This window comes from Leptodactylus fuscus, chromosome 8 (assembly GCF_031893055.1).
Source record: "Leptodactylus fuscus isolate aLepFus1 chromosome 8, aLepFus1.hap2, whole genome shotgun sequence".
In the NCBI taxonomy this organism is placed as follows: Eukaryota; Metazoa; Chordata; class Amphibia; order Anura; family Leptodactylidae; genus Leptodactylus; species Leptodactylus fuscus.
The window spans coordinates 28,665,412-28,683,288 of record NC_134272.1 but is presented as its reverse complement, the minus strand read 5'-3'; the positions used below and the strand labels follow the sequence as shown (position 1 = coordinate 28,683,288).

At 42.6% G+C, this 17,877-nt stretch overlaps 1 protein-coding gene and 1 non-coding gene across 2 annotated transcripts in view; both read left to right on the top strand.

The window, feature by feature from the left end:
- PLCL1 (phospholipase C like 1 (inactive)) overlaps window positions 1–17,877 on the top strand; it is a 202,425-nt gene that overhangs the window by 126,575 nt on the left and 57,973 nt on the right. The window lies entirely within an intron of this gene.
- Window positions 16,298–16,379, top strand: TRNAS-CGA (transfer RNA serine (anticodon CGA)). The gene has a single exon. It is a non-coding gene; the product is annotated as a tRNA-Ser (tRNA).

Genomic DNA, 17,877 nt, shown 5'->3' with positions numbered 1-17,877 from the left:
TGGTCGTTTTTTCTGATCCGTCACCTGCTACAGTGTGAGCGCGCCCCTCCCCCCCCATAGTAACCTTGAGCCAGACCCAGGAATGTTTTATTTACGTAAAATCTATGCCGACTTGCTGAATGTTCAAGAATCTAAGTTCTGACCTCCTCCCAATGATATGAAGACTGGAAACTTTCTCACCAGCCTCCTTTTATCGTTCTTCTATTTGAGAAGGATAGCAGGATGATATTAGACTGTCGCAGACCGACCATTTATATGATATTGTATGTCCAATGACTAGCCTGGTAATGGTGAGAGACCATGTGTGCGTGAGTGCGAAGAGATACATGGTGTGAGCAAAATGGCATCAATCTACAATCCTCATGGAGAAGGTGGATGGACTCTGTCTGGTTGGTCAATAGATGTTTGCAAATGTGGGTACCTTCTGTATATTACCATATATACTCGAGTATAAGCCGACCCGAATATAAGCCAAGGTCCCTAATTTTACCACAAAAAACTGGGAAAAATTATTGACTCGAGTATAAGCCGAGGGGGGAAATGCAGCAGCTACTGGATTATTTCGGCTTATACTCGAGTATATACGGTACTCATAATATAGGGGACGGATACAATGGGTATTAAGTGTTAAGAAAACAATGTCTTAGGCTATGTTCGCATCTATGCTTATTCTACACCTGTTACGCATCTGTATAAAAAAATTAATGGTTTTATGAAAAAACGGTCAGGATCGAATGCACAGCTCATACCATAGTCCGCCTTTTTTGACGAATTAGTCAATCGGGCTCCGCCAAATAAACTGTCTGTGTGTGCCGTTTTTGACAAATCTGTTTCTTATTTCCCTCCTTCATTCTGAGCATGTGCAAAGAAGAATAAAGAGAGAAAAACGGGTTGCCAAATGGACCCAAGCAGTTACTATCCCTTTGGTAATCCATTAGTGTCCGCCTTCCACAGACCTCAATGTTAATAAAAAATGAATTTGTTGCTGCCCGTTGTGTATCCTAATTTTTTCAGCAGAGCAAAAGTTTTGCAAGTCTGACTTTTGTCTCTGTCCCAAAGAGCGGATACACAGTGGAAATGCTCAAAACGCGGATGGTTTTAAAAGCTCATTGAAATGAATGGATTTTTAATAACCCGTGCCAAATCCGTTTTTATGATCTTTAGACGGCTCAAAGAAACTGTTCCGATCAGAAACCAAAGCACAAGTGTGAACCAAGCCTTACAAACTTTGGGAATCCGTTATTATACTTGCAAAGTCCCGCCATGCTACAAGGTCACCTAACTCTGGATCATTAGTATTAATGTCTTAAGGAAAACAGTGAGACATTGTTGAAGTGATGTAATGCTCAGAGCAAGTAAATGAAGAACACATTAGCCGTATACTCATGCAGCTTGTGCTAGAAGGGTCTTGTAAGGCAGCTGTTATGTATAACACAGCCTGGGAGAAAGTGAGAAGCGGATCTACAGGGTATACATGATGTGTGTGTGAAGTGTATAATGTTATGTATGAAAAACATTGTTATGCTGGGTTCACACCTGCGCTTGAGCTCCGTTTTCAGGTTTCCGTCTTCTGCATGTATCGGGGCATGATACCGAACTGTCTGGTGTATACAGATTATGACAGTATGAATAAGAGTGCTATTTAGCCGAGCTTAGGTTCATCCTGATGCTGGATAAGAGATCTGTAACAATAAGGAAATTAGTTTTGATACTCAGAGTAGCATTGATAATAGATGTATACATCTCTACTACCCCGGAGGCTACACGGAGGCGAGGAGTTTTTTGGCTGTATTGTATTAATGCTCCAATCCAATGAGTCGTTTATAGTATTGCACGATCCACCAATGGTTAAAATTAAAACTAGTATATTGACATGACTTACCTTAGATACTCACCACTTGTCCCACAGTTTTCATCTTTTGTCTTTTGTGCTTTGGTTCCGTCCGTCCATCAGGAATGTAGTCAGCATCTCTCTTAACATAGCGCAGATGCGCTTTTGCTATACTGTATTGGCCCATGTACGACGTGGCCCCGCCTCCAAGAGGCCAGTCCACATTACACTGTGGACTGGTGGAATAGCTGTATGGGCGTGTCGAATGGGTGGAGCTGGGACGGCCTCAACACTATTTAAAGCCCGTCCCTACAACGCTCAGTGTCATACCTACACAAGTACTGGGGTCTACCACTGAGGCCCCAGGAAGTGCGGTTTTCACCGCAATACATCGTTTCTCTAGCAATAATCATCCTCCTGATGAGCCATAGCGGCAAAACGCGTAGAGGAAGCTAACTATCATGTTAAGTTATCGCTGCAGTAATAGGCAGGGCACCAGAGTATAGAAATTACTATACAGCTGAGTACATAGTGTGGTTACTTGGGGGAGTCATAAGATTAGCTATAGGTTGACCTGACTTATTATCTAACCCTAGTCTCCACTACTCACTATACACAATTGTATATACATATATACCTGCCTATTTACAATAAGAATCATTATTTAGTTGCTAGATAAGAGTTTTGCTGGGAAGCCATCTGTTGTTATGCCGTTCATTAAAACTCCCCTAACAAACAATATATTGGAAGGGAGTGACACAGAAAGAAACGGACGATACCACCTAGCAATACATGGTGATTGTACCAACCATAAAATAGTATCAGTCATTTGTTTTTAGTCACTTTATTCACTTTATTTATTTTGGAATGATCACTGGGTGTAGATTTTTAACTATAACCAATAAAAGTTAGGTTTTATTATTTTTGTGTCTAAAATGGAGTACCCTTGTGTGATTAGATGTTGAAATAGGACTCTAAACCCTGTGTATATACAATTGATTAAGATGTACCATACTAATCAGGAATGAATATGAAAACTTACATTGTTGTTATATCACTTCCTTTCTCTGCTACTACTATTTAACCCCCATGTTTTTAATAAAAAGTGCGTCAGCATACATTCCTTAGCTGAGAGAAGAACGAATACCAATACAGACTGGTGTGACTTCTACCTTGCCTGGCACTCAGCCTAATTAATTAGGGCAACGACAGTTACCCAGGATTATTGGTCATTTACTCATAAACACGACTCTGACCTTATTACGTGCAGCTTTGGCATCGTGACCTTGTACCTTCTTCAAAATGATGAGTTAGCATACTTGGTTTGCTGGAGTACCATCACTTATGGTAGATCATTTTATATATGGCCACTACAGGGCAATCCTTTATCATGATGCTATCAGATCAGATAGTCACAGTATTATTGACCTTCCCTGGCATACAATATGGGTTTTATATATCTTCATAATCATTTCATGACTATGTTTGTGCTTTAAAGAACTTTTACATCTCGCTTGTGGCTAAGACTGGTCCAGGCAAGAAGATGTCATTGCTCATTACACTCGTTATGGTAATTAGGAGGCTGGTATGGCTGCTCCAACACACAGCCCTGAGCTCTAGCTCCGCATGTTAACATCTGTTAGTTTGACCTCTGTAGGGGCGAGATGACAACATCTGACAGCATCTCCTCCCGGGCGTCCTGGAGAATCCTCTGTATAAGAGTGATCTTATAGGATTATTCATCAAATTAAGATAATGTATTAATGTAAACAAATGCAAATGGCGACTTCTATCCGACCTCTCACACCTCCGGCAATGGAGAGGAGCGCTCGAAGAGGTACAACAAGATTGAGCTCTTACAGGACTGTGCCATGGCTTGGTATTTATAGTGCAAGCTGTGCGCTGTTGGAGATCTTTTTATTAGACTTTTATGTTATAAATCTACTTTTGCTCACAGATCCTTTGACAGTTCTTTTGCTTTTCCCATGCTTCAGTCACTATCTTCAGTAACTATTTATACAACAAGAAAAATTGCAATTATTGTATGTTATTAATCCGGACATTAAAGGGAATGACCAGGATAACCATTTTTATTGCTTGCCTGTCCCTGATGCTTCGCCGTCTCCTACCGCAGTCTGGTCCTGCCGCTACGGGGTTTTTAATTGGAGGAAGTCCTCGCCTCATGTGACTGCTGAGGGCAATCGGCCCAAGGAAAGGAACTGGGATGTCACTCGCATATGTCACTTTTGACATCCTATGTCCTTTCCTTAGGCTACTGAGGCGGCTGGTTGGCCACAGCAGTCTCTTGCCAAAAGAAGACCTCAGGGCAGCAGGACTGGACCTTGATAGGTTACATCGGGGACAGATTAGTATAGGTAATTGTTTTGTTTTTTTTTTTCATCTTCTCTGGCCTCCTTGCAAAAAACAACATTTCCTGGGCAACCCCTTTAAAGGTATGTTCACAAAGAGGAACTTGGAGCTGGTTTGAGTTGTATTCCATCCCAAAATCAGCTCCAAATTCCAACCTGAATCTGCCTCCCAAATGTAGGGAGGGACTGAACCAGGACACTGAAAAAATAGTCTGCCTTAAATGCCTTTCTGCAGTGTGAATAGCCCCTTATGGTCCTTCATACATCCTGGTCACGTCTGTTATACAGTTGTTAGCGGGATGTGCCTGTATTCACATATTTAGTGCACTCACCTCCCACTGCTATTTTCCGAACCGCATCAGTACTATTGCCATTGCTTCAGAAAGTACAGGTGAGCACATGATGGATGTGGATGAGATACCCTCTAATGCACCCATTAGGAGGATTCATAGGTCATGGTCAAATTACTTTTTTATAAAAAAAAAAAGAAGTACCGTCTGTCCTTGATATATTCTTTTTTTTCTTCTTTAATGTAGATTGTGAGCCCCAGATAGGGATTTTTTTTTCCTATCAGTACATCTTTGTAAAATGGGAGGAAATCCACACAAACACGGGGAGAACATACGAACTCCTTGCAGATGTTGTTCCTGGCGGGATCCTTGATATGTTCTGTACCTTTATGACCAGCACCTCTTTTGGGCTTCAAAAAATGCAAACACATCCTTAGGCCCCCTGCACAGGCTGAAAAATCCTGGACTGCATCTGGTCCAGAAACCGGGACTTCTTATATCATAGCATTTAGATCCACGAGGAGGCACAATAGGGGGTCCCTGCTCCAGGCTGGGACCACCCACATGACAGGAAAGAGTATGATTAGGCTGAAAAGATTACTTGTGAATGCTGGGGCCTATAGAAAACTGCACGGACTGCACCGGAATCAGTGAAGGATGCAAAGAGATGGAGGCGGTGAAATTTTCTCTTTAAGGAGGGTGCCATATTGGCATAAAAAGTCTTATAAGCCATGCAAATGTATCCGTATATTAAAAAAATGGCATATTGTATCATACAATATTACATACTAGTGTGTTGGATACGGCATATAGAGAACATACATAGATATATGTTTGGCTATTCCATTTCCCATGAAATTCAGTGAGAGCTGGAGTCTGATTGTTCTGTATAGGTGTCTATAAGTCAGTCGATTTGACTTTCAGAACCGTCCTCATGGCTCAGCTAACATTGGGGGAGTGTACCGTAGGCCGCCATTAGATAATTTATAGACGTACCTGCTACTCCTCTTCTTCATTCGCTTATAAAAAAGCATTGAGGTTACTCAGCACACACAGAGAATGCCCATTACGGAAGTGTCACAGTCATTTTACCGAGCAAGCATTTCTTTTCATGCTCTCCTAAATTGCCCTACTTCTGCTGATTTTTCACAAGGCAAGTTTTTGTGCCAGAAATGTTTTCGGTAATGAGCTTTTTTACTGTCTGCAGTTATTTTTGTTTGTAGTGATTTGAGAAAGATTCTGGCAGTTTTATCTTGTTTCTGCATTTAAGGATAAAAACAAAGTATTTCCTACTAATTTTTCTTAATATTTCCAGGATGCTAAATTCAGTATTTTGAAGTACTTAACCAATTTCTGTTATGTAGTAAATACAGTATATACAATACGGTACATATCAGATCTGCATCTATCTATCTATCTATCTATCTATCTATCTATCTATCTATCTATCTATCTATCTATCTATCTATCTATCTATCTATCTATCTCCATCTCCTGTCTATCTATCTCCTATCTATCTATCTATCTATCTATCTATCTATCTATCTATCTATCTATCTATCTATCTATCTATCTATCTATCTATCTATCTATCTATCTCCATCTCCTGTCTATCTATCTCCTATCTATCTATCTATCTATCTATCTATCTATCTATCTATCTATCTATCTATCTCCTATCTATCTATCTATCTATCTATCTATCTCCATCTCCTGTCTATCTATCTCCTATCTCCTATCTATCTATCTATCTATCTATCTATCTATCTATCTATCTATCTCCTATCTATCTATCTATCTATCTATCTATCTATCTATCTATCTATCTATCCATCCATCTATCTACATAAATGTACTAGGTGTAAACTGGTAGGTAATCCATCTCAGGCCTGGTTCAGATCTGCATTCGGTATTCCATTCAGGGAGTCTTCTTGGTGACCCCCGAACGGAATACTGAATGAATTAAAAAGCGGTGAGCAAATAAACCACGTGGACCCCAAAGATTATAATGGGGTCCGTGAGTTTTCTGTGTGGTGTCCGCACAAGCCATGCAGACAGGAAAGTACTTGAAGAAGCATGTTAGCTCCACATGTTAACTTCTTATCTTAGGCTAGGTTCACACCTGCGTCTGAGAGCCCCCATTGAAGACTCCGCCGCAGAAATCTCTGGAATTCAGCAGAGAGAAAATACCTGCATGGAGGAAGACCCTACGTCTGCGGGGAGGGTCACCTGGAGGACCTGGGCCCAGCAAAATTGTGAACGTAGGCCTCATTCCTATCTTAGGGTAAGTTCACATAGAGTTTTTTGGTCAGGATTTTGAGGCCGTATTTGCCTCAAAATCCTGGCCAAAAAGATGGCTCCCATTGAAATCAATGGGAGCCACTCAGGAGCTTTTTCTGAACCGAAGTGCTCATTCTTCAGGCCATTTCACCTTGTGATTCGGGCTGAAGACACACCCTCCTCCGGACTAGGCCCATTCATTGGGCCTAACCTGGAGCAGAGTGCGCGGCCTGATGTCGGTGCAGTGCATCGGCTTTCAGACGCGGCTACCCGGCTTTTCGATCGGAACCTGAGGCCTCCTCCTCTTCAGATTCCGATCCAAAAAACCCCGTGTGAACTTACCCTTATTTATCCTAGTAATATATAAATAAATTGACAGCAGGGTAACCATTCCACTTGTTAAAGGGGTGCGATACTACACAGACTACAACTAGCAGTACTGATTATAGAATTTGAAACACTCGCTTTACTGGTAACACCCACTTGTCAATGTATTAAATATCCAGAAGGAATAACAGAGGTTTTGCACATAGTAAGAGAAGATATTCCAGAATTGTTATATTATGGGATATACAATTATTTACTACAACATACATGTCAGATGAGCTGACAGGTCCTCTTTAAGTTCTCCACATGCGACAAGCCCTTTAATTATTCTTGTTATCGGCGTATTCTAGAATAATCATCTCTCCTTCCACGTTTAACATGCGCAGTTCTTCCTTATTCGGTCGAGGATGGGGTGACGGCAGCTTTTGAGGCTCCCAATAGGCAGGTGTTCTTGAAGAAACAGGACAGAGTAAGTGTGTTATTTGTCAATCAAAGCGCCTTTCTCTGTAGATTTAACCACACACTCCCAAGCAATGGAAAGTCACTTGCAGTAATGAGCCATTTACAGGCAGCGATGTGCGGCATGTACCCACTCCAGCAGACTCACACAGGAAAGAAGGATGTTTTAGTAGGAAAAAAAGGATAGATGGATGATAATTCTGTTTTACATCAAACCTGGTAAACTTGTGTAGTATACCGTGAAAAATGGTAATTTTCTTTAATTCAAATAATGAAAAAATTTAAATAAATTACTATAATTAATTTATATATATATATATATATATATATATATATATGAATATATGTGTGTGTGTGTGTTTATATATTGTTCCCCTGACCTCGTAAACCTTCTTCCTGATCTAATTAGGCCTACGACAACATAACCCAGGGGTCTTGAGCCCCTAACATTCCCTTTTTCATACAAGTCTGCCAAGATCTTAAAGGCTATAAGTAATCCTGTAGCTATGTCAAAATTTTCTACATCCCATTGCAGGCAAAATATCTTCCTGATCAGGCATACAGACTTTTTGTTTCCCGTGCCTATACCATCATCCAGAGCATTGAGCCACTGAAATATTGAAAGGTGCCATTAGAAAATACCCCTTGTTCTACAAAAAACAAGTCCTTTCATGTGGCTGAATGGAAAAGTAAAAAGTTATGGAAGGTCAAAGGCAGAGAGAGAGAGAAAAAAAAACAAAAATAGAAAATGGTAGGAAATGTCTGGAAGTGGCTAGGTTTGGTAATTCTACGCTACCATTCTCAAAAAATTACAATAAATCTGGTCACACAGAAACCGAGCAGGGTTAGATTTCTGTGACAACCACATTCACTATTATTAAAGGGATTCTACCATTAAAATGAAATATTTTCTCACTATCACATAGGAATAGCCTTAAGAAAGGCTATTTGTCTCCTACCTTTAGATGTCTTCTCCGCGCCGCTGTTCTGTAGAAGTCCCGATTTTTGCCGATATGCAAATGAGCTCCCTTGCAGCACTGGGGGCGGACCCCAGCACTCAAAAAGCACTGAGAGCATCCCCAGTGCTGTGAGAGAACTCTCCAGTGCCGCCTCCATCTTTTCAGGAATGAGCTGTTTACGCGTCTTCATCCAGCGATGGCGTCAAACTTCTAGGCCTAGGGCAAACCCGACTGCGCATGCCTGCCGGCCAAAAGCAAATGGCCGCTTACACGGTATTGTAAGCGGCCATTTTATTGTGGCTGGTGGGCACGCACAGTTGGCTTTGCCCTAGGGGATTTCTACGGAACGGCGGCGCAGAGAAGACATCCAAAGGTAGTAGACGAATAGCCTTTCTTAAGGCTATTCCTACGTGTTAGCGAGAAAATATTCGATTTTAATGGTAGAATCCTTTTAAGTGCGATATAATAGCATAATATTGTGCTCATGTCCTAGACTTATATTTTCTATGTTGTATTATTTAATCTGAGAACCAGCCCTCTAGCAAAGCTGGGTGCACTAGCCTCATGATACTGCCTTACATAGTGCCATCATTCCCAAGCAATAACTGCATGTCTGTCATATCACAGACAGAACGCAACGTACACCGTCACAATGTATCAATTCCCAGCACGAGATACTATTGCAGTGAAGAGAAAATCCGTTTTTCTCTTTACCAAGGGACATCTGGTCAAGATTACTCAGTCTTTCCCACAAGTGGAAATGCACAGCTTGGGCCTGAAGAATTATGGGCTGTAACCGGAGTATTAATAGAATCCCATTATTATGATACTACTACAGTATATAAACCCCAAGGAGTATAGAATAGTTGTATATTGGCAAGGACCAATGACCAATATTCTATTGGTGCCTTATATAAGTCTCCTTGACCTTATGAACATAAAAACGATAGTGACAAAGCTATTGCGTAACTATTAACATAAAAGAAAACTGTTTTTTATTTTTTAATATCTAATTGCATAAATAACTTGATTTGCCCTGCGGGGTTTTATATTTGCAAAAGACAACTGGTGATGTACAGTGGTAGCAAAGTTTAACTTGACATTGATCTTATCATAGAGCACAAGAAAAGCCATTGCTAGAGTAAAGTTAGGGTCCCGATATAGAGCTGTAGCGATCTGTAGCTGTAGCGATTTTCTCTGCGTTTTCCAAATATATTTAGGAACGGAATCCCTGAATGGGGTGTGAACCTAACCTTACAACCATGGTCATTCAGAAGCAGGCAATGAGTGATTTCTTTTTCCAACATCAACCAAAATATCTCCTGACGCTACACATAGTCTAGTAGTTATCCATGGGACACAAACAATCATATTCGGCATAGTAATACCCCACTGTGCCACCACTAGAAAGTTCCTTGTGTAGTCCTGAAATAAAAGAGGAGCTTGTTATTTATTTCATCATTATTTGGGTTTTTAATCTGTTTGATGATCAAAGCTCATTGGAGACGCATCTCTTTACCAGCGTCTAATGTAACATGGAAATCCGATTTCATTACTCTTATAAAATATGTCTCATCTGGTGGCACCAAGGCTTTGAAGTCCAGATCACATGGGATGAATGCTATCTACATAGAAATACAATATTCATTAGTATAGCATGGGATGAAATGCAGAATTATCAAGTACAAGTTTATCAAGGCGATATCATTTCACACATTAATGAACATTTTCCCCAAAATGATAAAATACAAGATAGTAATTATAAACTCTTGAACTCTATTATCGCATCCAGTTCACACCTGACTAGTTACACAGTAATATAGACTGAAATATTGTGAAATAATCATAAACTCAGTATTTACCTCTCTCGACTCTCGATAATGAAGCTTGGTGGTAGCCACTGTTGGGTTATTGGTTTTCAAGCATCTTTCCCAGAAAGCAATAGGATTTGAATCAAATTTTTTTTAGACTCTTTACAGATTAGATTTCAAGGACTTCAAGAATTGTATTAGATGTCATTGTCTGGACTCTCTCTTATAGAGGGAAGTATGTGGAGCTAAATAATGTTCTTAGAGTTCAAGAAAGGGTTTTATTTGAGAAATCAGGAAGTATTCTGTCTTCCTAATTACATCATGGAAGATAGACTTGTACATTCTCAGTGAGCGCCCTCTATTGGTGTGCATTCTTGAAGCTGATGAGATGCAATAACATCGAAACAGCTGTCCTTGGCTGAGAAGACTGTATCTGGTAAAATCCCAACATCATTGCAAACAAAGGCCTCTGAGAAGGTCGGCATGATGTTAAAGGGAGAGCCCTCTATAGGTTTGCTTGACTGAGACTCTGTCTTCCTAATTACATCATGGAAGATAGACTTGCACATTCTCAGTGAGCGCCCTCTATTGGTGTGCATTCTTGAGGCACTTGCATCCTAATTACATCATGGAAGTCAGATTTGCATATTCTTCCCATGTTCCTTTGTACAGTGGAGCGCTCATGGCTTAATAAGACTCCGCACACCTAAATGGTGGTCCTCTCCCTATGGAGTGACGATATCCCCTCTCTCCTCTAACAATGTCATCCTTCATGTGGAGAAACTGATACAGTATATATTGTTCAGAATTAAAGGGGTGGGTTCCAACTCTATTCTATTAATGGCCCATCCTCGGGATAGGTCATCAATAAGAGATCCCCCACTGATCAGCTGTATGGAGGGGATGTGGTCATGCTCCGTGACCTCTTCACTGTTTACTTTGCATGCTATATACACTAGATAGATTAGATTAGATAGATGATATCTATTGGGTTTCCATCTATCTAGATGATATGATGTATTAAAAGAGTCTTAAGATACACCTACATATAAGAGTAAAGTCGGCTGGACTCACCTGTTTTAGGGGCAAATGGGGGCAAAGGATTGAGAAAATTAATTTTATTACCCTTTTCTTTTCCTCTTACAAGAGATAAGACACCATCAAACGTGTTTGGCAATGGACTTTTGCTCTACTCTCTTCCCCTCCCCACCCCAAATGTTTATTGAGGGGTCACAAAAAAAAAAAAAGCTGTTGTTGAAATAAGCTTTCGGCTGACAGTCATTTAAGGTTTATAGACACTTTTGGGGTAATACAATAAAAACTGGCAAGTTTATTGGAAGGGACTACTATGACGATATACGCTGACGTAATATACAGTACTATAGACACTGCAGGACACTGATCTTGATCTTGGTGCTCAATCTTATTGGTCTGCTGTACCCACCAGTGTTGTTGCATTAAGGCATCTTCTAGATTTGCTAATATAAAAGGCCTTTCTTGTAGCCTATTCTCTTTAGAGTGTCATAGAGCACAATGATCAGCTCTCTGCAACCTGGATTTCAGCTTTGACATTTCATGTCTGAGTTGTTAACAGTGTCGTGGCCTAATATTTTTACACAGTAGATGAGAATGAAGACTTTTGTTGGGAATTCCAGGGTACAGTTGGGATTTAATAAAGTTTTATAAATGAATAGTGCTGGTGAATATACGTTACTTTGTAATATATCTTATTAAAGAAAAATGCTTCTTTCTCCAATTATTTGACTTGAGTTTTGTAAATTTCTACGGAGAGGGGAGGAGGAGGAGGACGCTGCTTGTGCACCAATAAGTGCTGCTGCTAAGCTCTGCTATACTGTGAGTGGGAGAGATCTTGTGAAAAGCAAAATAAGACTTTACCATTGCACAGAATGAGGCACTAAATCGATTAACATCTCACCCTTTCCATAGACTTCTGTGTACGACGATAGATTCTATATAGATAAAGGGTCTATATAAAGAGGAGAGAAGCCTAATAAGAAGAGAAGGAAACAGATTTCTTATACCCACCTGTAATATTCATTTATGCAAAGATGTTTTGTAGTTGGCGCACACTTTAAGATGAGTTTTATCACTATGACAATCCTCACATCTGCTATGCCACAATGTAACGATAAGAAGTACCCAGACCTTCCATTGGGACATTTTATTCTTCTTAACTGCTATCCTGCGAGAAATATTCTAAGAATATAAAATGTTAGAGTAATAGAGTAATATATTCTGTGTCTCTTTCATTACGGACTATCCAGGGTCATGGATACTGATCACCTCTGCAGTGAGACCTCTGTCAAATTGACAGACACTTTGGCTGAACTTGTCGGATCCACATTATAACTCAGTGGGGTCTATCTGGTTCCCCTGGCATCCATAACGTGATGATGTAGCAAAGTGTCAAGCCACAGATGCAGAGCATAAACTTGATATTTCTACGTGCGTTAATGTCCGGCGGTTACAAAGCGTCTATTGAAATTTGTTTGCATCAAAGGCTCCAACAGAAGAATATACAACTTAGCGAAACCCATTCTAAGTCATTTGGGTCCGTTGAGTGCACTAAGTGACCACCTTGCCAAGCTTGTTTCAGGCTGCTACACACCACTCATGTCCATCAGGGGTACTAAAGTACCTGGTATCTGGTATTGTAGCTCAGCCCCACGCACTTGAATGGGACTGTGCAGCTAAACCATGTGGTCAAAGAACTTCATCTGCTCAGGGAAGAAATATGCCACTCCCGAATTATGTAAAATCCCCTTAAGCCCTGGGCCCCATGTGGTATAAATACTGCAGTGTTATACAGTATATAAAGAATATACGAATCCCATCCATGCATTGCAGAAAAATACCTGCAGTAGAAATGCTACAATTCCCAAAACCGTTGCATTATTGGAAATGGTAGCATGTCAATTTTACCTGCGGAAATAAAACAATTTACCGCCATACAGTGCCTGGAGAAAATACATGTAGACTTCTATGTAAAGGATCCTATGATCAGCGGCCCCAGTACTTGAAGACCTTACACTACTATTGTGATATCACAATGATTATGTGGCCGATCACTTCTCATGTTGGGATCTGCAGTTATTACACATGTATAACATATGGCACAATGGGCTGTAGATATAATACCCCTTTAAATAGTTTATGGAACCTTCTTTTTGGAGCGTGTCCGCCTGAACTGTGTTATACTTTGTGACAAATTGCAATTTATTTAGTTTGGGAATACAGCGTGAAAACTCCAGGGCATCTGTTTGTGCCACACAAATGTTCAGATGGAAGCAAGTTGGCATCTAGGGTACGTCCAGAAATGTGGATTTAGGAGAATGTACAGCGTCCCCGTACACCAGTGGATTCAGTAATAACCAGCCGTGCGCCTTGTAATTGGATGTTTGTTTTGGATTAGTGAAGTAGAAGAATTTTAGGCTCGGGAGGTGAAGACCCAGGAGAATTTGTCTTCTAGTTTGGAATGAAAAAAAACTCTCTAGTGTTATTTGCTATGAGAAACTTCATCCCTCCATTTATCACTGACATCAGCATACGTTCCCTATATAAGCATACTCTTTATAATCTATTTATATGCATGCAAGATGAACTGAACCTTTACTTGTATATAAGGAAGAATTTCACTGCTCTAGAGGTTATGCCATGTCTACAAATACAAGGTAGTCAGAGTTTGGCAGATAATGGCTATGATATACATTAATGTGACCACCTGTCAAAATCCAGAATAACCATGACTAAGGGATCGTTCATCAATGCCCGAAACGCGTAAGCTCTGTATTATTCACTTATATGCCTGGATCCTTGTTCATAAAATGTTTTTAATTGTATCTAGTAAAAGTTAATTTTTATCAAATTTGGCATGCTGGAGTAAAATTTTCTTTTTGGCACGTATCGCTTGTTTACCCCGAGCAGCAGTCCGGGGGAATACTCCATGCAGCCCTGCTTTCTGCTCGTATGGATTGCATATGCACAGGTCGTTCCAGTGTGGTGGCTGGAGCTTCACAATCTTGTTTTTTTCATATGTTGTGATGATATTCACTGGGATGTTGTTCCATGCCAACTCCAGTGCCGTGGCCAGCTGAGCTAGGTTACACGATTGAGCATCCATGGCATGAACAACCCGAATGAGGTGGTACCACAGATTCTCAATTGGGTTCAAGTCCGGGGAATTTGTTGGCCAAGAGAGTACGGTAAACTCATCCTGGTGTTCCTCAAACCACACACGTACACTGCGAGCTTTATGACACGTCGCATTGTCCTGCTGGTAGATGCCATCATCCTGAGGAAAAACATTTTGCATGTAGGGGTGAACATGGTCCACAAGGATAGATGCATACTTGTGTTGCTCCATCGTGCCTTCCACAATGATGAGTGCACCCAGATGGCTGATGACACGTGTCTTCTGCGATTGGTTATTTAACGTTGATGTCAAATGTAGGCGATGGTCACATTAATATGACTGGACTGTGTACAATATGACCAGAGCCTCCATAATGTGCATTGAAATGAATGGGTTTTAAAGCTGGCCACCAGGAAGCCGTCCCCTGTCTAGTTTCTCGGGGCTGAAGACAGAAACCCAGCAGAGTGACACCGGGTGCAAGTGTGAACGCCCCCTTAGTGTCCATTTACCATCCGTTATGATAGACATTTATTATTATTAGACCCCTATCATAATGGACTAACAAGTGATAAGATTTGTCACCAGCATATTCCGCAGCTTTGTACATAGACTGTCATTTAGGGACTTACAATCTAAGTTCTGAATTAGCATCTTGATCATCTTGTTCTCGGATGTTACTAATGAATGACACTTCCATGAGTATATGGCGGCTCCCTCCGGGATATAGTAGGTTTTACAGATACAAATGGCACTAACCTTACCGCTTTATCCTCTCCATTAATACTTGTAAAGCAGATGAGTGTTTATGGTGATACAAATGTAGTTGCTACAAGGATTCTAACACATCTTAAGTAGAACCAGAGCAGGAACGCAAGTAATTGCAAAGAGGGAGATGTATTGCAGCGGGTCTCCAGCCGGACTGTGTTCTCCTTAGGTCAGGCCTTTTAATTAACTGATAAAACTGTAATAAAAGATCCGTTCCCTGTCGTCCTCAACAGCGGCACAATGTGGGGTATTTCTGCCCCTGTGTGCTGGTAGGACAGGCGGATATTTAATTAGCCAATCAAATGCGTGGCAGGCCCTATAAGAGGGCACAAGAACCTCCCCTCTGCGTGTTTTTTTCTGTCCTGTGTGGACAGAGGACAGGTGGGAGGACTTGTGTCCTCTTAGAGAAGCTCAGCAGGATCACTCACCTCCTGAGCGGTTGTTTTCTTCTTGTCACCTTCTGTGCCCTGCGGGGAGAAGGTGCTTGTTAGCCATGTGTGGCTACCCCCCTCTATCCCCCCTGCCCCCCCTCTCCTCCGCTTCCCCTGCTCCTTGTGACTTACCTGACATTTTGGTGAGAGTCCGGGGACTCCGCATGCCGCCTCTGGTGGCCGCGCGGACTGCCGGCGGGTGGAACCACACTGTTGTGTATCCTGTTCCCCGCCGGCCGCTGTAAGCGCGCACTTCCGGTTTCGCCGGAAGTATCATAGCGCCATGGCAACGGCCTGGCGCTGGCGGCCGCTCACTCAGGGAAGATTCAGGCCTTATTAAAGGCCGGAAAAGACGGGGAGATGTGGAGGTAAGTGCCCGTGTTAAGGGCCTCTTGGTGGGGGGGAATGTATATCTTTGCAGACCCCTGATTACAGGGTTAGTTGTCTGGGCAGGTTGCCTCACCTGCTTTGATTGTGGCTCCGCCCACTTCCAGCCGGCCAGAATTAAGAGGCTGGCTGGCCTGGTGTCAGAGACCTTCCTGCAGTATCTGCTGAAGGCGTGCGATTGTGGTGTTCATTGATCTTGAACTCTTTTCCAGTTTGCAAACTTTATTGGGAACCGGCTGTGATGGCCGAGTGGTTAAGGTTTTGGACTCGAAATCCAATGGGGTCTCCCCGCACAGGTTCAGATCCTGTTCACAGTGCCAGCCCGGCTAGCTCAGTCGGTAGAGCATGAGACTCTTAATCTCAAGGTCGTGGGTTCGAGTCGCACGTTGGGCGCCAAGTCACCTCTCTGTCCGGTCTACAGGACCTGGATATGTCATCCTCTACTACCCCTCCTGGGGATGGTAGGAGGAAAACCTCTTCCAAGAGGAAACATCTTTCCTGCTTCGATTGCGACACACCGTTCCCTGATGGTAGGTAGCGGCTTGAAAGGTTGTGCCCTGCGGGGTACTACTGGTCCTATAACTTGCCTATTTTCAGGCTATGAGTGGGCCCGTTGTCGCGGGTGCAGAGGTCCTCCACCTGTGGAGCCCTCTCCCAGAGATATGATGGCATGGGTCAAGGAGATGGTGAGTTTGGGCATCGCTTGGGTAAATAGTTTTTCCCTTGCTTGTACTCTCCTTTTTGTTTTGCAGGATGATTCCCTCAAAGGGATCCATTGCACCTTGTCTCAGCTCACCAGGAGACCATGCTCTGAGCTCCGTTCCTCGTCTCTCCCCCCCCCCTTGTAACACCTGCGGGTGGCAGAGGATGATTCCTCCGAGGACGACTCTGTTATTCCAGCAGAACTGCGTTCCATTATGAACAAACGGGCAGGCTGCTGAAGTCCATCCGGTCTACAGTGGGCCGAGATGTTGACGGGGAAGCCTCCACGTCTGCCTCTGGGGGACATATTGCCTTCCATGCGGACGCCACGCTGACCGACCTTATGGTGCAGCAGTGGAAACAGCCAGAGAAAGGACATTCACTTTCCAGGATCTTCAAGTGGGATTCCTGGGGGCCTCCCCCGAAGGTGGATTTGGCCGTAGCAAAGCTGTCCCGCAGAACCTGGTGCCCTTGGAAGATGGTTCAAATCTTCAGGACCCTCTGGATCGTAGGGCGGACTCCGTTCTGAAGAAGGTCTACTCAGCTTCCTCCGCGCAAGCCTCTGTGGCCATAGCCTCCTCTATGGTTGGTGACTTTTTCCGCAACCGCTTAGCCGCCTTGGAGCGGGATATAGACTTGGGCATAGACAGAGATGAGATTCTGGCCTCTATGAAAAGAGTTCATAGGGCTGCAGATTATTTGGCGGAATCCTCCTGCCATCAATTTAAAATCTCTGCCAAATCTATGGCGTTGTCTACTGCGGCCCGTAGACCCCTTTGGCTAAAGCCTTGGCGGGCAGATTTTGCGTCTAAAGCAGCACTCTGTGCTCTCCCCTTTGAGCCGGGAAGGGTGTCTGGCCAAAGCTTAGACGCCATTATGGAGGGATTAGCTGAAGGTAGGGGAAGGTCCCTACCTCAAGCATCCAGGGGCAGACGTGCTCCCCCTAGAGGCAGAGGTTCTTCCTCTAATTATAGACGCCCTTCCCAACAACGGCGTTTTAGATATCGCCCTAGGGGAGCTGGTCGTGGCGCTTCCAAGGAGGACACCAAGAGGAAGCCTGAGTTTTGACGTGGGGCAGCTCCCTGTGGCCCCCCTTCCTGTGGGAGGACGTCT